Source organism: Gnatocerus cornutus, chromosome 8 (assembly GCF_029298725.1).
Source record: "Gnatocerus cornutus isolate USDA-ARS CGAHR chromosome 8, icGnaCorn1.1, whole genome shotgun sequence".
NCBI lineage: Eukaryota > Metazoa > Arthropoda > Insecta > Coleoptera > Tenebrionidae > Gnatocerus > Gnatocerus cornutus.
This window is the reverse complement of record NC_142240.1, coordinates 63,503-88,513: the sequence shown is the minus strand read 5'-3', so window position 1 is coordinate 88,513 and position 25,011 is coordinate 63,503. Positions and strand designations below refer to the sequence as shown.

General features: G+C 46.9%; 2 non-coding genes across 2 annotated transcripts; both read left to right on the top strand.

The window, feature by feature from the left end:
• The first annotated feature begins 9,013 nt into the window (after positions 1 to 9,013).
• On the top strand, positions 9,014 to 9,133 carry LOC148169249 (5S ribosomal RNA). The gene has a single exon (XR_015770682.1). It is a non-coding gene; the product is annotated as a 5S ribosomal RNA (ribosomal RNA).
• Positions 9,134 to 15,703: 6,570 nt separating this feature from the next.
• LOC148169248 (5S ribosomal RNA) lies at positions 15,704 to 15,823 on the top strand. Its single transcript, XR_015770681.1, has one exon. It is a non-coding gene; the product is annotated as a 5S ribosomal RNA (ribosomal RNA).
• The last annotated feature ends 9,188 nt before the right edge of the window (positions 15,824 to 25,011 follow it).

Genomic DNA, 25,011 nt, shown 5'->3' with positions numbered 1-25,011 from the left:
GTGAATTGGAGGAAGCGGCTTGCGCTGATTTCGAAGGACTTTGGTCATTCTCCACAATGAACAGTCCTCCGTGGTCAACTCTTCGAGTTTTTGGCACCATTTACTGTTACGGTACTCCTGAAGTCTCCGTCTGACTTCCGCACACAAACGATTCACATCGGCTCGATCTACTGGAGCTAGGGTGCGGCGGTACCGCCTTCTAGCTCGGTTTCGATCTCGCACTAGGTCTCGAATGTCTGGCGGTAGGCCGTCACGACGTGTTCTTAGAGACACCGTGGTCGTAGCGTCAGTTTTCGCCTCTCGGACGCGGCTCTCGAGGTTTTCGATAGCTAGATCGATATCCTCCTTCACCCAAATCCGCGGCACTGGACCGACTCTGGTAGCTAATGACTCCTTGAAAAGTTGCCAGTTAACTTTGTCGTATTCTGCCGGCGGGTCCATCTCGTCTTCACGCCCCAGGTGAAGAATCACCGGGTCATGATCCGAGTCCAACTCGCCGCCGATCACTTGGATTCTCGTCTGGTGGACGACATCTTTCAGGACTGCGATGTCTAGGACGTCAGGTCGGCCGACATGCCCGAAATGGGTCGGCTCCTCCGGTCCAAGAACTACCATGTCCCGCTGATCGACAAATCTGTGCAGCAACCGTCCTTTGACATTTGTGACCCGACTGTTCCAAGTGGGATGCTTGGCATTCAGGTCCCCAGCCAATACGGTAGCGCCGCCGTCATTGTCGAAGATCTCCTCCAGATCAGACTCCAGGAGTCGAGAGGGTGGTGCATAGGCGGCGTACAATTTCAGCGTACCAGCGTTTGCTGTGTGTACGGCGATGCCAGTCACCTCCAATCGTTCCAGTTGCGGAGTCGCAATCTCATTGTGATCGATCGAATTTTTGACGTAAACAGCGGTTCCTCCACCTCCGCCGTTTTGTCTGTCATTTCTGTACAGGACGAAATTTCTCAATTTTGGATTATCTGCTGGTCGCAGATGTGTCTCCGAAATTAAAAGAATATCCGCCTGGACATCCGTTGCGAAACGCTCTAGGTCGTTGCGCTTGTGTCGGAGGCCGTTGGCATTCCAAACGACCACCTGCAGTGACTCCGGCTTAATTTTTCTAACCATGCAATGCCTGGCTTAAAATTTCCATCAGCTGGTCTGTCTGCTTTTTAAAGCGCGTTAACCTGTCGGGACTTGGTTTAGTGGCTGCGAAGTCGCTCCACATCTCGCCAATTGTCCGCGCCACTATCTCCATGGAGTTGGAGTCTGTGGCAGAGGACTGTCCCTTGTGAGCCTTCGGGGGCGGCGTCACCTTGAGTGGACCTGGAGTTCCGCTTTTAACCTGCTTTGCAGCAGATTTAGCGGGTTTCCCGGTCTCCACTTTTGGTTTCGACGCTTCGGGGATGCCCCTTGCTGGTACCGGCTTCTTTGGCGCCGCCACGGTGGGAGTGGCGACTTGGGGTTTGTCCGATCCCGCATTGGGATGCTTGGGACAGCCCCTAAAATTAGCCGGGTGCAAACCTCCGCAATTCGCACATTTCTTTGGGTTTTTGCCATCGCAATCTCGAGAGACATGGGGTCCAGCGCATTTCACGCACCTGGTGGTAGCGTGACAGCCGCGCTGTGAGTGACCCCACTGCTGGCAACGGAAGCACTGGCCGTTAGACCGGCGCTTCTTCAGCGGCTCTGTCGTCACCTGGAGGCCTTGAACCGTCGTTAGGTCGTAAATGTGCCGATGTTCACGTGGAACCTCGACTACGACCATGTCCAGCGGTTTTTTATTCGCCATCATGCGTGAGCATTTGCCCACGGCGAATCCGCGCCCCAGGAGCTCTTGTTCGACCGACTTTATGTCAGCCATTGACGAGACTCCACGTAGGACGACTTTCAACGGTTTTTCGCTTTTCAGCGAAAAGGAGTGGAAAGGCAGCTTTTCCACGTCGAACAATTTCGTCATGCGACGGAAATCGTTGACAGTACTTGGCTGGATTCTTATTCCACCCACGACCGCTTTTGCCTTGGTGTAGCTGATGGTGTGACTCCGAAGAAGTGTGGAGACCTCATTCCACGACTTCGTTATTTCGTCCCTGTGGAGAATCACCGGTGGGATTTTCTCCAGACGATCCGAAGTCGTGTTTTGGTCGCGAGATTCGGGGACGACCTTTTGGGGCTTTTTAGCCGACTTGAAGTTCCTCGAAAGGGCCTTCGTCGACAATTGCGCCTCGCGTTCGTCGTCCTCCTCGCTCTCGGAAACAACCACTCTTCGTTTTTTGGCCTTTCGGCTTAGAACGGTCGTGAATTGTTCCTCTTCAGGTTCCGATTCCTCCGAAAAGGAGAAAACCAGTTCCATTGACGCGTCGGCCTCAGGGACGCCGCCGCCTACTAACACCTCCTCAGAGGTCTTTTCGGGGAATAGCGGCGTCGAGACGTCAGCGGACGTCGATGGAACAGCTGTCTCAGCCGTTGCTGATTGGCCAGCCGTTTCCATCGGTTCGGGTGCCTGCTTCTTCGGTTTCTTCGATTTCTTCGATTTCTTCTTCTTCTTCTCCGCTTTTTCTTCGTCCGTTGGTGGAGGAAGGACAGCGGGGGATTGCGGTCGTGCCTGGAGAACCGCATCGATGAGGTCGCGACGGATGTCTGAAAAGACTCCGTTCACCAGCGACTCAAGCAGTTCGGCTCGCAATTTTTCCCCCAAGTCCGCGACGGCTTTCGCCACCGTTTCTTCGAGGGACAGCGTCCCAGCCATCTTCGGGATTGGGCGGACTTCGTGGAATTTTCTTCTGTCCAGGTGCGATGCGAATTTTAATTCGTGTCTCAAATTGGGCGAAAATTAATTTGTGACGGGTGGGCGGAGTCACCCAACATGAATTTTATTTTCATGTGTCGGGACTTTGGGAAGTCAGGAATTTTTTATTAATTGAGCTTTTATCTCATTAATGATTTGCGATGCGCTGAAAAGCACGTCTTTGTGGTGCTGAAAAGCACGATTTGTTTGCGCTGAAAAGCACTGGTTATGCGCTGAAAAGCACGATTTGTTTCGCTGCGAATGCCTCGAATGGAAGTTCTGGATCGCTGAAGGAAACAAGAAGGCGTGACCCTACTCGTTCCGATGCTGGACTCAGAGTGTGTCAGTCGCAGTAGGTGTTTTGCTGTTTATATCGTATAACAACATGTCCGGAAGAGGAAAAGGAGGTAAAGTGAAGGGAAAGGCGAAGTCTCGTTCCAGTCGTGCCGGACTTCAGTTTCCCGTCGGCAGAATTCATCGTCTTCTGCGTAAAGGAAACTACGCCGAAAGAGTGGGTGCAGGTGCTCCCGTTTATTTGGCGGCCGTAATGGAATATCTAGCCGCCGAAGTTCTCGAATTGGCAGGAAACGCCGCCAGAGATAACAAGAAAACCCGTATCATTCCGAGACATCTTCAATTGGCTATAAGGAACGACGAGGAGTTAAACAAGCTCCTTTCCGGCGTTACCATCGCCCAAGGCGGTGTCTTGCCCAACATCCAGGCGGTGTTGTTGCCCAAGAAGACCGAAAAGAAGCCTTAAATTTAATTCTTCGCCGCCGTCATCTCGAACGAAAAACAAAAACTTTTATAAAAACCATCTTCACATCGGCCCTTCTCAGGGCCAAAAATTCAACTCGAACGAATTGATTTTTTCGCCAAAATACAACAACCTATGAGAATCATGTTAAAAAGTCTTTTAGATATTTTAAAGTTAAACCGATCAATTAATTCATTATACGAGCGTAGACTGAACGGAAGATTTTCGATTACATTCAACCAAGAAAGATGATTTTTACGACTTTTCATCGTAATTTTTAGAAAAATTCAATGCCCGACTAAAGCACGAACTCGACAACTCTATCTATAATAATTTATTGATTATCTAATTCAAGAAACATTCCGATTCGTCGTAAATTTCTTCACATTTCGCACATTAATCTGTTAAGAACATACACACACACACACACCGGTCGCCTATACGTGCTCTCCGTCTCGATAATTTCTTGCAGCAGCAGTCGTCAGCGGTGAGCCGTAATACTACAATCAATCGTTTTATTTGCTATGAGATTTTGTTTCAAGTCACGTCTGAGGAGAGTAACTCTACCCCATATTGGACATAACCTCAAATATACTCTTCGTGGCAAAAACGTTCTTTTAACGATGGTCATTCTAACCTAAAACTGCTGTCAAAATTGTCAAAGTCGCCGCCTGGATCACAAATTAAAATGATCACTCACTCCGTACGATTTTCATTTCGATTTGAAGACAAACACACAATTGAGCAACATATTTAATTCGTTTGATTTATTTTGTGGTTCTGAAAAGAACCGTTTTTTTTTGTTTGTTTGTTTGCTTGCCTGCGGGGGGTTTGTTGTTATTCCTCTGAGGATGCGGATACACGTCATAAAATGATAAAATTAACCGCCGAAACCGTAAAGGGTACGACCTTGACGTTTCAGGGCGTAGACGACGTCCATGGCGGTGACGGTCTTACGTTTTGCGTGTTCGGTGTAAGTTACGGCGTCACGGATGACGTTCTCGAGGAAGACCTTCAACACACCTCTGGTTTCTTCGTAGATGAGACCGGAAATACGTTTCACACCACCACGACGAGCCAATCTTCTGATCGCCGGTTTCGTTATACCTTGGATGTTATCGCGTAGAACTTTGCGATGACGTTTGGCGCCACCTTTTCCCAATCCTTTGCCACCTTTACCACGACCGGTCATCTTGATAAAATTAGGAAATTCTTCGTACAAAACGACGTAGCTTCGACCAAGTTCGTTATGGAACTAACGTCAAAATTTCATTCCGCGGGACTATTTATAAGTTACGGCAGCTCCACCTCGCGTTAAAAACGAATCCACCAATGGCGTCGCCGTATGACTCATCGAGTTTATAAAACGGCCGTTGGCGCGACGAAAATTTTCAGTTGACTTTCGAACGTTCGTACGTACGGTCGGTCGTTCGGTCGAAGCAAGCAAGCTACTACCTACGTTAATTCTTTTCATTTGATTCATCCGATATCACCGAGCGAACTGGCTCTGGGTTGGGCGGCCCAGACTCGCATTCGGGAGGTCCCGGGTTCAATCCCCGGCGGCCGCCTAGCGTTCTAGAGGTTTTTGAGAGGTTTTCCTCTAGAGATTAGGCGAATGCTGCGCTAGTATTCCTCCTCTCAGTCAGGGATCTTCGGGTCCCACCCGGTCTAGTCACAGGTAAGACCACACAAAAATGCCCGATAAGTTATATGGACGCAAGCCGCCCGAAAAACTTAATCGCACATTTTTTTTTTTTCATCCGATATCCGAGATGGCGAGAACTAAACAGACGGCTCGTAAATCTACCGGTGGCAAGGCACCTAGAAAACAGTTGGCCACGAAGGCGGCCAGAAAAAGCGCTCCCGCCACCGGAGGTGTCAAGAAACCTCACCGTTACAGGCCCGGTACGGTCGCCCTTCGTGAGATTCGTCGTTATCAAAAGAGCACTGAACTTTTGATCCGCAAGCTGCCTTTCCAACGTCTCGTCCGAGAGATCGCCCAAGATTTCAAGACCGATCTCCGTTTCCAAAGTTCGGCCGTGATGGCACTTCAAGAAGCCAGCGAGGCTTATCTCGTCGGCCTCTTCGAAGACACCAACTTGTGCGCCATCCACGCCAAACGTGTCACCATCATGCCGAAAGACATCCAATTGGCGAGACGCATTCGTGGCGAGAGGGCTTAAATTTCCTCCATCCATCCATCCGATCCGACCATCTAGAATTAACAAATTCTTCATCTTCGAAGGTGTTAAAAGAAGAAAAAAAAAATCGGTTCTTTTCAGAACCACAATTATTTTCCAACGAATTGAAAATTTATCGTTCGCGCATGCAACTTTTTGAGATTGAAAAAAAAAAAAAAAAAAAGTTAGGTTATGTGATTTATTCACAAAATTCGTACTTACATAAAACGATAAACTTTTGCTTTTTTCTTTCACATTAAATTTTCTTTTAACTGAGACTATTTGAAACATTATTATATAATAAAGTTTATCATTCTTTGTAATAACACTGTTTCGACAGTCAAATGAATAGACAAGAAAATCAAATGAAAGTATGTATCTCCTCAACAGAATGTGCATTGTCCAAGCGAATCTTTCGTTCGTTTCTTGAAAATAATTGTGGCCCTGAAAAGGGCCATTTATTTGTATCGATGGTGCCCCTACGTCGATATATACGATCGGAGCACGTTCCCGAAACCACCAGGACGTCGTCGTCGTTGAAAAAATTAAATCATCGTCGTCGACTTTTCACTTCTTTCTCTTGGGTGAAGCGGTTTTTTTCGCTTTGGCGGTGACGGCTTTGGCCGTTTTCGGTTTCGGCGCTTTCGGTTTCTTGGTTGGACCGGCCTTGTTGGATTTCTTCGCTTTCGATGGCGTCTTGGGTTTGACGGGCGATCTGGAGGCGGCGCTGGCTTTCTTTTCGGGAGCGGACGCAGCCTTTCTAGCCTTCGATACGGCGACGCTCTTCTTTTCGGCGGCAGTTTTCTTAGACTTGGCCGAAGCGGCGGGGGCGGCCTTCTTACCGGCTTTTGAGGCGGATCCTTTTTCGGCGGACGTCGGCGCTGACGCGACGGAACGTTTAGCAACGCCCGTCTTCTTGGATTTCGCCGATGACGACGCGGTCGCAGCGGCAGATCTCTTTTTCGTGGCGGACGGAGCCTTAGCTGCACCGGTGACGGCAGAAGCCAACTTGAACGAACCGGAAGCTCCTTTTCCTTTGGTTTGGACCAACGAACCGGATGCGACGGCGCCCTTAAGGTACTTCTTGATGAAAGGCGCAAATTTTTCCGCGTCGACTTTGTAGTTGGCCGCGACATATTTCTTGATCGCCTGCAACGAAGAACCGCCGCGTTCCTTCAAGCCTTTGATGGCGTTGGTGACCATCTCCGAAGTGGGCGGATGAGAAGGTTTGCTTCTCGGATTTTTGGGCTTCTTCTCCTTCTTCACCGGTGAGGAGCCGGAAGTGGCACCGGCGACCGTCGAAGCTGCTTGATTTTCTACGTCGGCCATATTTTCGTCTATCGCGCGCGCGTTTTTTTCTTTTTATTATAGGTAGGCTTATTCTTCGGTGAAAGAACGAATGAACTTTACAGAACGAATTGGGCGCCAAAGTCAAAGTGTTGGCGCGTTCGAAAACGCGCGGACCGCGGACTAAACGAAAGCCTTCTCGTCGAGTTAGAAAATTCAGTGGGCCTCGAATACAGCTTTCGCGTGATGGCATCGTTCTCTTTACGCGAAGATCACCGCCTCCGGGTGCGGGAACATGAGCGATTCGGTCGGCGATGGCCTCCTGAATAACCTCAAGTTTTCCCGGACGACCAGCCGACCTCCAAAAGCGAACAAGGACCGATCGAACGTCGACTCGAACAAAGACCCTCCGAAACAAGGAGATGACATCCAAGTTCGACGCCGACGTTACGCGTTTTCCACGAATAACAGGAAAGTTCCGCTTTCGACCAGACAAACTTGGAAGCATCCTCTACAAGTTTCACGAACGAATCGGTCGAAAAGTACGTGCGATCTTTTCGAAAATCGCCTCGCAAAGAGACGCAGCACGGATCGGAGCGACGACCGACGAACCTGCAGAGTGTAGGAAAAAAATTCACAAACGGTCGAAGATGACGTCCGAGAAGGTCGAATTTTTTCAAGAACGAAGATAAAACCTTCGCCTTTCGTAGGAGTTGATTTTTGAAAACGATCTTGACGAACAGGTCGGAAAAAAAACGATGTCAATTTCGGACTCGACCATGAGAAACGAATTTGTACGACGAACGGACTTTTCGAACGACTTTTTTCGCAAAATCGACATTTTTTCCTCAAAAATTACCTCACACGACGAAATCCCATCATCGAAACATCACCGAAAACAGTTTTGACGGCGAAATTCTCGTCAATTTTACGAAAATAAAGGGAAAATCAGACGGACCACCGTCGAACATCCAGCGACGGGAACGGACGAGTTTTTTAATTTTTCTTGCCAATTCATTGCGAAAGAAGCAATTTTTCTCGACGAAACCATTTTATAATCATAAAAAAAACTCCCCAAACACCACAAACCAACAAAAATACGGAAATCTTGCATTGTTTGCATTTTTCAGACACTCTAAATAAAACTACGTCGATGTCGGCGGATTTTCAGTCGGTCGTCGGTCGACAGAAATCCAACGAAATTTTCATTTGTTCTTCTCAAAAACGAAAAACAAACAAATCAACAAAACATTCCCTACTATTAGTCGACATTTCGAGCAGAAACTACGAACGTCGAAAGATTTAAAAAATGAAATATGTAGGTGTGCGTGCGTGCGTACTTACTTGAAACTTTTTTCTTGTTTCATCGTCGCACTGGAACAAATTAAATTTTAATGCAATGTAAACGCGACCACACTTTCGACGAAAACATCTCTATGAATCGAACGACGTCGGAAAAAGAATAAATCGAGAAGAGAACAAATCATGAAACAACACACACCCACCCCGCCCGGCCCGGCCAGAGTGGTGGGAATTTCGATGAATGAACAGACAAAGAAACCAACTCTGTTATCAGTTCTAAGAAAGAAAGCAGGTAGCGGCGGCGGCGAACCTTCGACCGTACTACGGTCAGTTCATGAATTAACCCCGTCCGTTCGGAGTTTATTCATCTCCGGTCCGTGTCGGCGTTTACTTCAAGTGGGTGCTATTTCCATCTAAGCAAGCAAGTGAGTAAGTAAGTTCTCAAATTTTAAATTACGTTAATCGCAAGTGACTCGTTGAGATCGTCAAACGAACAATTTAATTTAACGCCTCATACGAGTTTTTTTTTTTCGTCATTTTGTCGCAAAAAAAAACTAAAAAACGACTCGCAAAAAAAAATTTTTTTTTTTTTCTTCTTTTAAATCTTGTACATTTTCTGACATGTGTACCATCGAAAAATGTCACATCCAAACGATCGAACAATCACAAAAAATCGTCAACGTACCATCTTGGAAAATTTTACCAGGCAACGACCATACCACGTTGAAAACTACCGGTTCTCGTCCGATCACCGAAGTCAAGCAACGTCGGGCGCGGTCAGTACTTGGATGGGTGACCGCTTGGGAACACCGCGTGCCGTTGTCTCTACTCTTTTCTTTTTTTATTAACATTTCTGATGTCAAACTTTTTTTAAATATATTTTTCACTATTTATATTTTCTCTCAGGAACTTATATAGTATGAAGACGAAAATTTTTAATTCGTTCGAGTTGAATTTGTGGTTCTGAAAAGAACCGATTTTTTTTCTTTTTTTTCCAACCAACTTCCAAGCTGCTCGAGGAGGATTTATTTTGAACTGGTGTATTTGGTGACGGCCTTGGTTCCTTCAGAAACGGCGTGCTTCGCCAATTCACCGGGCAAAAGAAGACGCACCGCCGTCTGGATCTCCCTGCTGGTTATGGTCGAACGTTTGTTGTAATGAGCGAGGCGACTGGCTTCAGCAGCTATACGTTCGAAGATGTCGTTCACGAAACTGTTCATGATAGACATAGCCTTGCTGGAGATACCGGTATCGGGATGGACCTGCTTCAACACCTTGTAAATGTAGATGGCGTAACTCTCCTTCCTCCTGCGCTTCTTTTTCTTGTCGCTCTTCGAGATGTTCTTTTGAGCTTTTCCGGCCTTCTTGGCCGCCTTACCGCTGGTCTTGGGTGGCATTCTCTTCTAGTCGTCGAGTTAAAAAAACGTTTAAAAACAGAAAACGAGACAGACACGACGTGCACGTTACGACGAGTATACTCGATCTAAAACGCCGCACACCTAAAATCCCTCTATTTATAACGAGCGAGCGACAAACAGGCGCTCCGCCTTAGTTCGTCGTTCGACCATTGCCCTAACGAGATGGCGCTGTACCGACCATATAAATTTCTAGCCTTCGCCGCGTTCGGTTGCTGAAAAGGCCAAAAGCCTCACCAGCAGCCAAATAGAATGTATATCTTAAGAACTCGATGTAAAAACCCAAAAACCTAGAAATAAATGTATTTGAAGAGCCGCGTTCGGCATTTATTTCAAGCCGTACGTTTGTCAGTGCGCTTCGTGTCAGTCGCAGTAGGTGTTTTGCTGTTTATATCGTATAACAACATGTCCGGAAGAGGAAAAGGAGGTAAAGTGAAGGGAAAGGCGAAGTCTCGTTCCAGTCGTGCCGGACTTCAGTTTCCCGTCGGCAGAATTCATCGTCTTCTGCGTAAAGGAAACTACGCCGAAAGAGTGGGTGCAGGTGCTCCCGTTTATTTGGCGGCCGTAATGGAATATCTAGCCGCCGAAGTTCTCGAATTGGCAGGAAACGCCGCCAGAGATAACAAGAAAACCCGTATCATTCCGAGACATCTTCAATTGGCTATAAGGAACGACGAGGAGTTAAACAAGCTCCTTTCCGGCGTTACCATCGCCCAAGGCGGTGTCTTGCCCAACATCCAGGCGGTGTTGTTGCCCAAGAAGACCGAAAAGAAGCCTTAAATTTAATTCTTCGCCGCCGTCATCTCGAACGAAAAACAAAAACTTTTATAAAAACCATCTTCACATCGGCCCTTCTCAGGGCCAAAAATTCAACTCGAACGAATTGATTTTTTCGCCAAAATACAACAACCTATGAGAATCATGTTAAAAAGTCTTTTAGATATTTTAAAGTTAAACCGATCAATTAATTCATTATACGAGCGTAGACTGAACGGAAGATTTTCGATTACATTCAACCAAGAACGATGATTTTTACGACTTTTCATCGTAATTTTTAGAAAAATTCAATGCCCGACTAAAGCACGAACTCGACAACTCTATCTATAATAATTTATTGATTATCTAATTCAAGAAACATTCCGATTCGTCGTAAATTTCTTCACATTTCGCACATTAATCTGTTAAGAACATACACACACACACACACCGGTCGCCTATACGTGCTCTCCGTCTCGATAATTTCTTGCAGCAGCAGTCGTCAGCGGTGAGCCGTAATACTACAATCAATCGTTTTATTTGCTATGAGATTTTGTTTCAAGTCACGTCTGAGGAGAGTAACTCTACCCCATATTGGACATAACCTCAAATATACTCTTCGTGGCAAAAACGTTCTTTTAACGATGGTCATTCTAACCTAAAACTGCTGTCAAAATTGTCAAAGTCGCCGCCTGGATCACAAATTAAAATGATCACTCACTCCGTACGATTTTCATTTCGATTTGAAGACAAACACACAATTGAGCAACATATTTAATTCGTTTGATTTATTTTGTGGTTCTGAAAAGAACCGTTTTTTTTTGTTTGTTTGTTTGCTTGCCTGCGGGGGGTTTGTTGTTATTCCTCTGAGGATGCGGATACACGTCATAAAATGATAAAATTAACCGCCGAAACCGTAAAGGGTACGACCTTGACGTTTCAGGGCGTAGACGACGTCCATGGCGGTGACGGTCTTACGTTTTGCGTGTTCGGTGTAAGTTACGGCGTCACGGATGACGTTCTCGAGGAAGACCTTCAACACACCTCTGGTTTCTTCGTAGATGAGACCGGAAATACGTTTCACACCACCACGACGAGCCAATCTTCTGATCGCCGGTTTCGTTATACCTTGGATGTTATCGCGTAGAACTTTGCGATGACGTTTGGCGCCACCTTTTCCCAATCCTTTGCCACCTTTACCACGACCGGTCATCTTGATAAAATTAGGAAATTCTTCGTACAAAACGACGTAGCTTCGACCAAGTTCGTTATGGAACTAACGTCAAAATTTCATTCCGCGGGACTATTTATAAGTTACGGCAGCTCCACCTCGCGTTAAAAACGAATCCACCAATGGCGTCGCCGTATGACTCATCGAGTTTATAAAACGGCCGTTGGCGCGACGAAAATTTTCAGTTGACTTTCGAACGTTCGTACGTACGGTCGGTCGTTCGGTCGAAGCAAGCAAGCTACTACCTACGTTAATTCTTTTCATTTGATTCATCCGATATCCGAGATGGCGAGAACTAAACAGACGGCTCGTAAATCTACCGGTGGCAAGGCACCTAGAAAACAGTTGGCCACGAAGGCGGCCAGAAAAAGCGCTCCCGCCACCGGAGGTGTCAAGAAACCTCACCGTTACAGGCCCGGTACGGTCGCCCTTCGTGAGATTCGTCGTTATCAAAAGAGCACTGAACTTTTGATCCGCAAGCTGCCTTTCCAACGTCTCGTCCGAGAGATCGCCCAAGATTTCAAGACCGATCTCCGTTTCCAAAGTTCGGCCGTGATGGCACTTCAAGAAGCCAGCGAGGCTTATCTCGTCGGCCTCTTCGAAGACACCAACTTGTGCGCCATCCACGCCAAACGTGTCACCATCATGCCGAAAGACATCCAATTGGCGAGACGCATTCGTGGCGAGAGGGCTTAAATTTCCTCCATCCATCCATCCGATCCGACCATCTAGAATTAACAAATTCTTCATCTTCGAAGGTGTTAAAAGAAGAAAAAAAAAATCGGTTCTTTTCAGAACCACAATTATTTTCCAACGAATTGAAAATTTATCGTTCGCGCATGCAACTTTTTGAGATTGAAAAAAAAAAAAAAAAAAAAAAAAAGTTAGGTTATGTGATTTATTCACAAAATTCGTACTTACATAAAACGATAAACTTTTGCTTTTTTCTTTCACATTAAATTTTCTTTTGACTGAGACTATTTGAAACATTATTATATAATAAAGTTTATCATTCTTTGTAATAACACTGTTTCGACAGTCAAATGAATAGACAAGAAAATCAAATGAAAGTATGTATCTCCTCAACAGAATGTGCATTGTCCAAGCGAATCTTTCGTTCGTTTCTTGAAAATAATTGTGGCCCTGAAAAGGGCCATTTATTTGTATCGATGGTGCCCCTACGTCGATATATACGATCGGAGCACGTTCCCGAAACCACCAGGACGTCGTCGTCGTTGAAAAAATTAAATCATCGTCGTCGACTTTTCACTTCTTTCTCTTGGGTGAAGCGGTTTTTTTCGCTTTGGCGGTGACGGCTTTGGCCGTTTTCGGTTTCGGCGCTTTCGGTTTCTTGGTTGGACCGGCCTTGTTGGATTTCTTCGCTTTCGATGGCGTCTTGGGTTTGACGGGCGATCTGGAGGCGGCGCTGGCTTTCTTTTCGGGAGCGGACGCAGCCTTTCTAGCCTTCGATACGGCGACGCTCTTCTTTTCGGCGGCAGTTTTCTTAGACTTGGCCGAAGCGGCGGGGGCGGCCTTCTTACCGGCTTTTGAGGCGGATCCTTTTTCGGCGGACGTCGGCGCTGACGCGACGGAACGTTTAGCAACGCCCGTCTTCTTGGATTTCGCCGATGACGACGCGGTCGCAGCGGCAGATCTCTTTTTCGTGGCGGACGGAGCCTTAGCTGCACCGGTGACGGCAGAAGCCAACTTGAACGAACCGGAAGCTCCTTTTCCTTTGGTTTGGACCAACGAACCGGATGCGACGGCGCCCTTAAGGTACTTCTTGATGAAAGGCGCAAATTTTTCCGCGTCGACTTTGTAGTTGGCCGCGACATATTTCTTGATCGCCTGCAACGAAGAACCGCCGCGTTCCTTCAAGCCTTTGATGGCGTTGGTGACCATCTCCGAAGTGGGCGGATGAGAAGGTTTGCTTCTCGGATTTTTGGGCTTCTTCTCCTTCTTCACCGGTGAGGAGCCGGAAGTGGCACCGGCGACCGTCGAAGCTGCTTGATTTTCTACGTCGGCCATATTTTCGTCTATCGCGCGCGCGTTTTTTTCTTTTTATTATAGGTAGGCTTATTCTTCGGTGAAAGAACGAATGAACTTTACAGAACGAATTGGGCGCCAAAGTCAAAGTGTTGGCGCGTTCGAAAACGCGCGGACCGCGGACTAAACGAAAGCCTTCTCGTCGAGTTAGAAAATTCAGTGGGCCTCGAATACAGCTTTCGCGTGATGGCATCGTTCTCTTTACGCGAAGATCACCGCCTCCGGGTGCGGGAACATGAGCGATTCGGTCGGCGATGGCCTCCTGAATAACCTCAAGTTTTCCCGGACGACCAGCCGACCTCCAAAAGCGAACAAGGACCGATCGAACGTCGACTCGAACAAAGACCCTCCGAAACAAGGAGATGACATCCAAGTTCGACGCCGACGTTACGCGTTTTCCACGAATAACAGGAAAGTTCCGCTTTCGACCAGACAAACTTGGAAGCATCCTCTACAAGTTTCACGAACGAATCGGTCGAAAAGTACGTGCGATCTTTTCGAAAATCGCCTCGCAAAGAGACGCAGCACGGATCGGAGCGACGACCGACGAACCTGCAGAGTGTAGGAAAAAAATTCACAAACGGTCGAAGATGACGTCCGAGAAGGTCGAATTTTTTCAAGAACGAAGATAAAACCTTCGCCTTTCGTAGGAGTTGATTTTTGAAAACGATCTTGACGAACAGGTCGGAAAAAAAACGATGTCAATTTCGGACTCGACCATGAGAAACGAATTTGTACGACGAACGGACTTTTCGAACGACTTTTTTCGCAAAATCGACATTTTTTCCTCAAAAATTACCTCACACGACGAAATCCCATCATCGAAACATCACCGAAAACAGTTTTGACGGCGAAATTCTCGTCAATTTTACGAAAATAAAGGGAAAATCAGACGGACCACCGTCGAACATCCAGCGACGGGAACGGACGAGTTTTTTAATTTTTCTTGCCAATTCATTGCGAAAGAAGCAATTTTTCTCGACGAAACCATTTTATAATCATAAAAAAAACTCCCCAAACACCACAAACCAACAAAAATACGGAAATCTTGCATTGTTTGCATTTTTCAGACACTCTAAATAAAACTACGTCGATGTCGGCGGATTTTCAGTCGGTCGTCGGTCGACAGAAATCCAACGAAATTTTCATTTGTTCTTCTCAAAAACGAAAAACAAACAAATCAACAAAACATTCCCTACTATTAGTCGACATTTCGAGCAGAAACTACGAACGTCGAAAGATTTAAAAAATGAAATATGTAGGTGTGCGTGCGTGCGTACTTACTTGAAACTTTTTTCTTGTTTCATCGTCGCACTGGAACAAATTAAATTTTAATGCAATGTAAACGCGACCACACTTTCGACGAAAACATCTCTATGAATCGAACGACGTCGGAAAAAGAATAAATCGAGAAGAGAACAAATCATGAAACAACACACACCCACCCCGCCCGGCCCGGCCAGAGTGGTGGGAATTTCGATGAATGAACAGACAAAGAAACCAACTCTGTTATCAGTTCTAAGAAAGAAAGCAGGTAGCGGCGGCGGCGAACCTTCGACCGTACTACGGTCAGTTCATGAATTAACCCCGTCCGTTCGGAGTTTATTCATCTCCGGTCCGTGTCGGCGTTTACTTCAAGTGGGTGCTATTTCCATCTAAGCAAGCAAGTGAGTAAGTAAGTTCTCAAATTTTAAATTACGTTAATCGCAAGTGACTCGTTGAGATCGTCAAACGAACAATTTAATTTAACGCCTCATACGAGTTTTTTTTTTTCGTCATTTTGTCGCAAAAAAAAACTAAAAAACGACTCGCAAAAAAAAATTTTTTTTTTTTTCTTCTTTTAAATCTTGTACATTTTCTGACATGTGTACCATCGAAAAATGTCACATCCAAACGATCGAACAATCACAAAAAATCGTCAACGTACCATCTTGGAAAATTTTACCAGGCAACGACCATACCACGTTGAAAACTACCGGTTCTCGTCCGATCACCGAAGTCAAGCAACGTCGGGCGCGGTCAGTACTTGGATGGGTGACCGCTTGGGAACACCGCGTGCCGTTGTCTCTACTCTTTTCTTTTTTTTATTAACATTTCTGATGTCAAACTTTTTTTAAATATATTTTTCACTATTTATATTTTCTCTCAGGAACTTATATAGTATGAAGACGAAAATTTTTAATTCGTTCGAGTTGAATTTGTGGTTCTGAAAAGAACCGATTTTTTTTCTTTTTTTTCCAACCAACTTCCAAGCTGCTCGAGGAGGATTTATTTTGAACTGGTGTATTTGGTGACGGCCTTGGTTCCTTCAGAAACGGCGTGCTTCGCCAATTCACCGGGCAAAAGAAGACGCACCGCCGTCTGGATCTCCCTGCTGGTTATGGTCGAACGTTTGTTGTAATGAGCGAGGCGACTGGCTTCAGCAGCTATACGTTCGAAGATGTCGTTCACGAAACTGTTCATGATAGACATAGCCTTGCTGGAGATACCGGTATCGGGATGGACCTGCTTCAACACCTTGTAAATGTAGATGGCGTAACTCTCCTTCCTCCTGCGCTTCTTTTTCTTGTCGCTCTTCGAGATGTTCTTTTGAGCTTTTCCGGCCTTCTTGGCCGCCTTACCGCTGGTCTTGGGTGGCATTCTCTTCTAGTCGTCGAGTTAAAAAAACGTTTAAAAACAGAAAACGAGACAGACACGACGTGCACGTTACGACGAGTATACTCGATCTAAAACGCCGCACATCATCATTTGGTCTGTGGTTACTTTTTCGTGGTCTCACGATCTTCGTGTTCTTCCACAGTCATGGATCCTTTTCTTCGGTGGTTTTCTTCTTTCTTCTTGTTTTCTTCGGTGGCCTATTGTTTCGGTGGTTTTTCTTCTTTCTTCTTCGGTGGGTCTTGTGTTTCCAGTGTGGGACCTTTTCTTCTTCTTCTTCTTCTTTCTTCTATTCTTCTTCCATTGCGAGTCTTGGCCTCTTGAATCTTCTCGTGGTGGTTTCCTCTGTTTGCTTCCGAATTGTTGGGTTGTCATGTTCTGCTGCCTTCTCGAAGTGCCTCCTGGCGATCTTCTGGATGACATCTTCAATGGGTGGAATCTTCAGGTCGTTGTGGATTTGTTCGTTGGTCATGAACCATGGGGCGTCGATGGCGTTCCTCAGGGTCCTGTTCTGCACGATTTGGAGTTTCTTCTTTCTTCTTTCGTCTGCTTGGTTCCAGGTTGGTGCTCCGTACGTCATGGTGGGCCTAATAACAGAAGTGTAAATACGTATTTTGTTTTCAATACTTACCTTACTCCTCCGGTTGAGGAGTGGGTAGAGTTCCTGGTTGATCCTTTTCGCCTTGATTTCCGCTTCGTTGATGTGCTTCTGGAAGTCAAGTTTTTGGTCCATGGTGATTCCAAGGTACTTGACTTCCGTCTTCCATGGGATGTCTTCTTCGCTGAACTTGATGCTTCTTATTGGTTTGTGCTTCTTTGGTCTCTTCGTGAAGATGATTCCGTTGCTCTTCTTCCCGTTGACTTTGATCTTCCATTTTTCTGTCCATTTTTCGATTTCCTCCAGGTGGGTGTTGATCTTCTTGGCGAGTCCTGCGGTGTGTCTTCCTTGGGCCAGGATGGCCGTGTCGTCCGCGAACGTAGCGATGACGGTGTCATCCGTCGTTGGAACGTCCGCGGTGTAGAGCAAATACAGGAGCGGCCCTAGGACAGAACCCTGAGGGACTCCTGCTTTGCTCCACTTCTTGGTGGATTCCTCTTCGTTGACTTTGACCTGAAAACAGCGATTAGTAAGGTACGAGTGGATTAACTTACCGTAGGCCAACGGGATCCGGAAATCGATAAGTTTCCGGACGAGTCCTTGGTGCCAGACTCTGTCGAAGGCCTTTTCGATGTCCAAAAAGACTCCTGTTGTCACTTTTGAGACGTTGAATCCTTGGATGATGAAGTCTGTGATCCTTGTTGTTTGGTGGATGGTTCCGTGTCTTCTTCTGAATCCGTGTTGTTCTTCCGGGATGATTTTTCTTTCTTCAATTACTTCGAGAATTCTTCTTTGGATGACTCGTTCGGCTACCTTGCTCAGACTGGAGAGCAGACTGATGGGTCGGTAGCTGGCGGGGTCCTTCTTCTTCTTTCCTGGTTTGTGGATCATGATGATTCTTGCTTCCTTCCATGCTTCCGGGAACTTCCGGAGACCTAAAATTGCATTGGTTATTTTCAGTAGTGCTTGTTTACCTACCTGTGGCAATTTTTGGATTGCCGTGTTGGTGATTCCGTCCTTTCCCGGAGCTTTCTTCGGGTTGAGGTCCTTGATGATTCTTTCGATTTCTTCTTCGGTTGCTTCATCCATCCTGTACCCTTCTGGTACCTGGAGGTGATGCTGGACGTTCTGGTCGGTTTCCATCTCGAAGTTCCTGTCCTGTGAGGGGTTGTTGGTGAATTGTTCTTCCATCTTCTCCGCGAAAACTTCTGCCTTCTCCCTGTCTTCGTACGCCGTTCCGGTTTCCGTTTCGAGGGGGGGGATTTCTTCTCTTTTCTTCCTCAGTGCTCTTGCCATTCTCCATGGTGGATGATCTTCTTCGTTAAGTTCTTCCATTTTTCTTTCCCACTTCCGGTTTTCTTCTTCCCTGAGAATCCGGCTGAGTTCGTGGTTCCATCTGTTGAGTTCGCTCTTGTCCTGTGGTGCGAGGGTTCTCTGAAACACTTTTTTAGCTTTTCTTTTTTTCTTGACGATCTCTTTGATCTCGTCGCGAACTTTCTCTGGTATTTCATATTGAATCTTACTCGTTTTGGATTTTTCCATCGCTGATTGAATGGCTCCTTCAAGTTTCTTCGTTGCTTCTTCTAGTTCTTCTCCGTTGTTGATGTCGATTTCTTCGATGGTGAAGTTTTCTTCGTACTTGTTCCAGTTGACCTTCTCGATGATCCTTGGTTCTCGCTTTCGGCTTCCGTCCAGCGTCAGCACGATCGGGTTGTGATCGGAACTGAGCTCGTCTTCCACTTCCAGCTTGAACCTTTTGTTGATGTCCTTGATGATTCCGATGTCCAGGATGTCCGGCTGTCCACAGTTTCCAGGCGGGTATCTTGTCGGCTCATCTGTGGAAATAACGGTGAGTGTTCGATTTTCTACGTACCTTAAAAGTTTTCTTCCTTGCGTGTTGGTGATTTTGCTGTTCCAGACGATGTGTTTGGCGTTGAAGTCGCCCATTGCGATCGTCGGTTCCCTCCTTTTGAAGATTTCGTCGAGTTCCTCTTCGTCGATTGGTGCTCCTGGCGGCGAGTAAACCGCGAACAACGCGAGTTTACCGCTCTTCGTGGAGACCACGATTCCGGTTTGTTCCACGTTTTCATTGGCGGCTGTGTTGTTGAGTGGGTGGTGCTGGATGTTCTTCCTGATGAGAATGGCCACACCCCCTCCTTGTCTGTTTTCTCTGTCTTTTCTAAAACAATAAAAATGTTGAAATTTTAAACTGTCCTTACCTGATAGATGGGTCTCATTTAAGAGGGCCACATCTATTTCCTTCTCCTTGAGGAAGAGCTCCAGCTCTTGCTTCTTATTCTTGATCCCATCTGCGTTCCAGGCGGCGATTTTCAAACCGTCCGCCAGTTGTTTCTTCATTTTTTCTTTTTTCTTACTCCCACTCAAAGTGTTCTTCTTAATTCGCGGTCATCCTGATGATGCGACCGATGGTTTTGTGGAATTGGAGGATTTCCTCATCCGTTGGATTTTTAGCCTGAAATTGAATCAATAGAGATGACAGTTCTTCAGCTAACTTACCTGTGTCCGTTTTTGGGGCGGACTTTGATTCCGATTTTTTGGAGGAGTGTGGTTTCTCCTCTTCTTTTTTCTTCCTTTCCTCCTGCTGAATTTCCTTGAGTGTTGGTTGCGGCTTCTTCGGGATTTCGGCCCACTTCTTCGGTTCCCTTGACTTCTCCATTCCTGGCCGCTCGGGACACCTTCTCCAGGCGGAGATGTGCTCTCCCCCGCAGTTGGCGCACTTCGCGGCCGTTGTCCTTTGCTTCGTGCACTCGTGTGTGCTGTGATTGCCGGCGCACTTCATGCAGCGGTATTCTGCAAAGCAGTTCCGCTGCACGTGCCCGAACAATTGGCACCGGTGGCACTGCAGTGCCTCCGTGCGCGCCCTCAGCGCCTCGACGGTGACGCACAGACCTAAAATGTTCCTTTTATTATATATCGACTTGTAATCCTTACCAATCTCCACGATGACACACTGTCGTGGTTTCCCTTCTCGATTTTTCATCCGACGGACCATTTCCGCCGGATATCCTTCTTGATGCAATTCTTCTTTGATTTCTTCCTCTGTGACTTCTTGCGGGACTCCTTTGATCACCACCTTCAGTCGCCTTTCTTCCCTGAGTTGGTGAGTGTGGAATTCCTGGCCTTCTTCCTTCAGGAACCGGTACATTGCCCGGTAATCCTGTACCGTTTCCGGCTGGATTTTGATTCCTTCCCTCGTTGACGTTGCCTTCGTCCAGTTTATGTGCTTCCTTTTGAGAGCGGCGCAAACTCTCGTCCACTTCGTTCGGTCTCTTAAAATGATCGGTGTAGTATTTTGTCCAGAATTATCACCTACCTTATTCCGGCGCGGTTCGTCCTCTTTTGTTTCCTTTTCTTCGGTCTTCTCGTTTTCCGGTTCGTTTTGATGGTCGTCGTTGCGGAGTTTTTCGAAGATGTTCTTCGTCTCCACGGGTTTGAGGGTTTTCGGAGTCGATCTTTTCGACGTTCTTTTGGGGTTTTCGTACCCTTCTTCTTGTTCTTCCTTCGATTGTCTCTTCTTTCCTTTCTTCTTGGCTTCACCCTCTTCGCGGACTTCCACGTCCATTTCCGGGTCGGAGTCGATGGGGGCCGAATTGGGTTGGGGCTCAGACGTTGACGGGGCACCCATTGCGACGAGAAATTCCCGACGCATGGCGATCACTTCCATCAAGCGATCCAAGGTGTCCACCGTCATGGTGTTGAGGTCCCAGGTACCAGATGCGGCCATTTCGAAAGATGGTTTGGAGATTTGTGGCTTCGAGTGAATTCACAAGTGATGTTCTCAGCACGACAGGTCGTCAGAGAATAACGCCGCACATCATCATCATTTGGTCTGTGGTTACTTTTTCGTGGTCTCACGATCTTCGTGTTCTTCCACAGTCATGGATCCTTTTCTTCGGTGGTTTTCTTCTTTCTTCTTGTTTTCTTCGGTGGCCTATTGTTTCGGTGGTTTTTCTTCTTTCTTCTTCGGTGGGTCTTGTGTTTCCAGTGTGGGACCTTTTCTTCTTCTTCTTCTTCTTTCTTCTATTCTTCTTCCATTGCGAGTCTTGGCCTCTTGAATCTTCTCGTGGTGGTTTCCTCTGTTTGCTTCCGAATTGTTGGGTTGTCATGTTCTGCTGCCTTCTCGAAGTGCCTCCTGGCGATCTTCTGGATGACATCTTCAATGGGTGGAATCTTCAGGTCGTTGTGGATTTGTTCGTTGGTCATGAACCATGGGGCGTCGATGGCGTTCCTCAGGGTCCTGTTCTGCACGATTTGGAGTTTCTTCTTTCTTCTTTCGTCTGCTTGGTTCCAGGTTGGTGCTCCGTACGTCATGGTGGGCCTAATAACAGAAGTGTAAATACGTATTTTGTTTTCAATACTTACCTTACTCCTCCGGTTGAGGAGTGGGTAGAGTTCCTGGTTGATCCTTTTCGCCTTGATTTCCGCTTCGTTGATGTGCTTCTGGAAGTCAAGTTTTTGGTCCATGGTGATTCCAAGGTACTTGACTTCCGTCTTCCATGGGATGTCTTCTTCGCTGAACTTGATGCTTCTTATTGGTTTGTGCTTCTTTGGTCTCTTCGTGAAGATGATTCCGTTGCTCTTCTTCCCGTTGACTTTGATCTTCCATTTTTCTGTCCATTTTTCGATTTCCTCCAGGTGGGTGTTGATCTTCTTGGCGAGTCCTGCGGTGTGTCTTCCTTGGGCCAGGATGGCCGTGTCGTCCGCGAACGTAGCGATGACGGTGTCATCCGTCGTTGGAACGTCCGCGGTGTAGAGCAAATACAGGAGCGGCCCTAGGACAGAACCCTGAGGGACTCCTGCTTTGCTCCACTTCTTGGTGGATTCCTCTTCGTTGACTTTGACCTGAAAACAGCGATTAGTAAGGTACGAGTGGATTAACTTACCGTAAGCCAACGGGATCCGGAAATCGATAAGTTTCCGGACGAGTCCTTGGTGCCAGACTCTGTCGAAGGCCTTTTCGATGTCCAAAAAGACTCCTGTTGTCACTTTTGAGACGTTGAATCCTTGGATGATGAAGTCTGTGATCCTTGTTGTTTGGTGGATGGTTCCGTGTCTTCTTCTGAATCCGTGTTGTTCTTCCGGGATGATTTTTCTTTCTTCAATTACTTCGAGAATTCTTCTTTGGATGACTCGTTCGGCTACCTTGCTCAGACTGGAGAGCAGACTGATGGGTCGGTAGCTGGCGGGGTCCTTCTTCTTCTTTCCTGGTTTGTGGATCATGATGATTCTTGCTTCCTTCCATGCTTCCGGGAACTTCCGGAGACCTAAAATTGCATTGGTTATTTTCAGTAGTGCTTGTTTACCTACCTGTGGCAATTTTTGGATTGCCGTGTTGGTGATTCCGTCCTTTCCCGGAGCTTTCTTCGGGTTGAGGTCCTTGATGATTCTTTCGATTTCTTCTTCGGTTGCTTCATCCATCCTGTACCCTTCTGGTACCTGGAGGTGATGCTGGACGTTCTGGTCGGTTTCCATCTCGAAGTTCCTGTCCTGTGAGGGGTTGTTGGTGAATTGTTCTTCCATCTTCTCCGCGAAAACTTCTGCCTTCTCCCTGTCTTCGTACGCCGTTCCGGTTTCCGTTTCGAGGGGGGGGATTTCTTCTCTTTTCTTCCTCAGTGCTCTTGCCATTCTCCATGGTGGATGATCTTCTTCGTTAAGTTCTTCCATTTTTCTTTCCCACTTCCGGTTTTCTTCTTCCCTGAGAATCCGGCTGAGTTCGTGGTTCCATCTGTTGAGTTCGCTCTTGTCCTGTGGTGCGAGGGTTCTCTGAAACACTTTTTTAGCTTTTCTTTTTTTCTTGACGATCTCTTTGATCTCGTCGCGAACTTTCTCTGGTATTTCATATTGAATCTTACTCGTTTTGGATTTTTCCATCGCTGATTGAATGGCTCCTTCAAGTTTCTTCGTTGCTTCTTCTAGTTCTTCTCCGTTGTTGATGTCGATTTCTTCGATGGTGAAGTTTTCTTCGTACTTGTTCCAGTTGACCTTCTCGATGATCCTTGGTTCTCGCTTTCGGCTTCCGTCCAGCGTCAGCACGATCGGGTTGTGATCGGAACTGAGCTCGTCTTCCACTTCCAGCTTGAACCTTTTGTTGATGTCCTTGATGATTCCGATGTCCAGGATGTCCGGCTGTCCACAGTTTCCAGGCGGGTATCTTGTCGGCTCATCTGTGGAAATAACGGTGAGTGTTCGATTTTCTACGTACCTTAAAAGTTTTCTTCCTTGCGTGTTGGTGATTTTGCTGTTCCAGACGATGTGTTTGGCGTTGAAGTCGCCCATTGCGATCGTCGGTTCCCTCCTTTTGAAGATTTCGTCGAGTTCCTCTTCGTCGATTGGTGCTCCTGGCGGCGAGTAAACCGCGAACAACGCGAGTTTACCGCTCTTCGTGGAGACCACGATTCCGGTTTGTTCCACGTTTTCATTGGCGGCTGTGTTGTTGAGTGGGTGGTGCTGGATGTTCTTCCTGATGAGAATGGCCACACCCCCTCCTTGTCTGTTTTCTCTGTCTTTTCTAAAACAATAAAAATGTTGAAATTTTAAACTGTCCTTACCTGATAGATGGGTCTCATTTAAGAGGGCCACATCTATTTCCTTCTCCTTGAGGAAGAGCTCCAGCTCTTGCTTCTTATTCTTGATCCCATCTGCGTTCCAGGCGGCGATTTTCAAACCGTCCGCCAGTTGTTTCTTCATTTTTTCCTTTTTTCTTACTCCCACTCAAAGTGTTCTTCTTAATTCGCGGTCATCCTGATGATGCGACCGATGGTTTTGTGGAATTGGAGGATTTCCTCATCCGTTGGATTTTTAGCCTGAAATTGAATCAATAGAGATGACAGTTCTTCAGCTAACTTACCTGTGTCCGTTTTTGGGGCGGACTTTGATTCCGATTTTTTGGAGGAGTGTGGTTTCTCCTCTTCTTTTTTCTTCCTTTCCTCCTGCTGAATTTCCTTGAGTGTTGGTTGCGGCTTCTTCGGGATTTCGGCCCACTTCTTCGGTTCCCTTGACTTCTCCATTCCTGGCCGCTCGGGACACCTTCTCCAGGCGGAGATGTGCTCTCCCCCGCAGTTGGCGCACTTCGCGGCCGTTGTCCTTTGCTTCGTGCACTCGTGTGTGCTGTGATTGCCGGCGCACTTCATGCAGCGGTATTCTGCAAAGCAGTTCCGCTGCACGTGCCCGAACAATTGGCACCGGTGGCACTGCAGTGCCTCCGTGCGCGCCCTCAGCGCCTCGACGGTGACGCACAGACCTAAAATGTTCCTTTTATTATATATCGACTTGTAATCCTTACCAATCTCCACGATGACACACTGTCGTGGTTTCCCTTCTCGATTTTTCATCCGACGGACCATTTCCGCCGGATATCCTTCTTGATGCAATTCTTCTTTGATTTCTTCCTCTGTGACTTCTTGCGGGACTCCTTTGATCACCACCTTCAGTCGCCTTTCTTCCCTGAGTTGGTGAGTGTGGAATTCCTGGCCTTCTTCCTTCAGGAACCGGTACATTGCCCGGTAATCCTGTACCGTTTCCGGCTGGATTTTGATTCCTTCCCTCGTTGACGTTGCCTTTGTCCAGTTTACGTGCTTCCTTTTGAGAGCGGCGCAAACTCTCGTCCACTTCGTTCGGTCTCTTAAAATGATCGGTGTAGTATTTTGTCCAGAATTATCACCTACCTTATTCCGGCGCGGTTCGTCCTCTTTTGTTTCCTTTTCTTCGGTCTTCTCGTTTTCCGGTTCGTCTTGATGGTCGTCGTTGCGGAGTTTTTCGAAGATGTTCTTCGTCTCCACGGGTTTGGGGGTTTTCGGAGTCGATCTTTTCGACGTTCTTTTGGGGTTTTCGTACCCTTCTTCTTGTTCTTCCTTCGATTGTCTCTTCTTTCCTTTCTTCTTGGCTTCACCCTCTTCGCGGACTTCCACGTCCATTTCCGGGTCGGAGTCGATGGGGGCCGAATTGGGTTGGGGCTCAGACGTTGACGGGGCACCCATTGCGA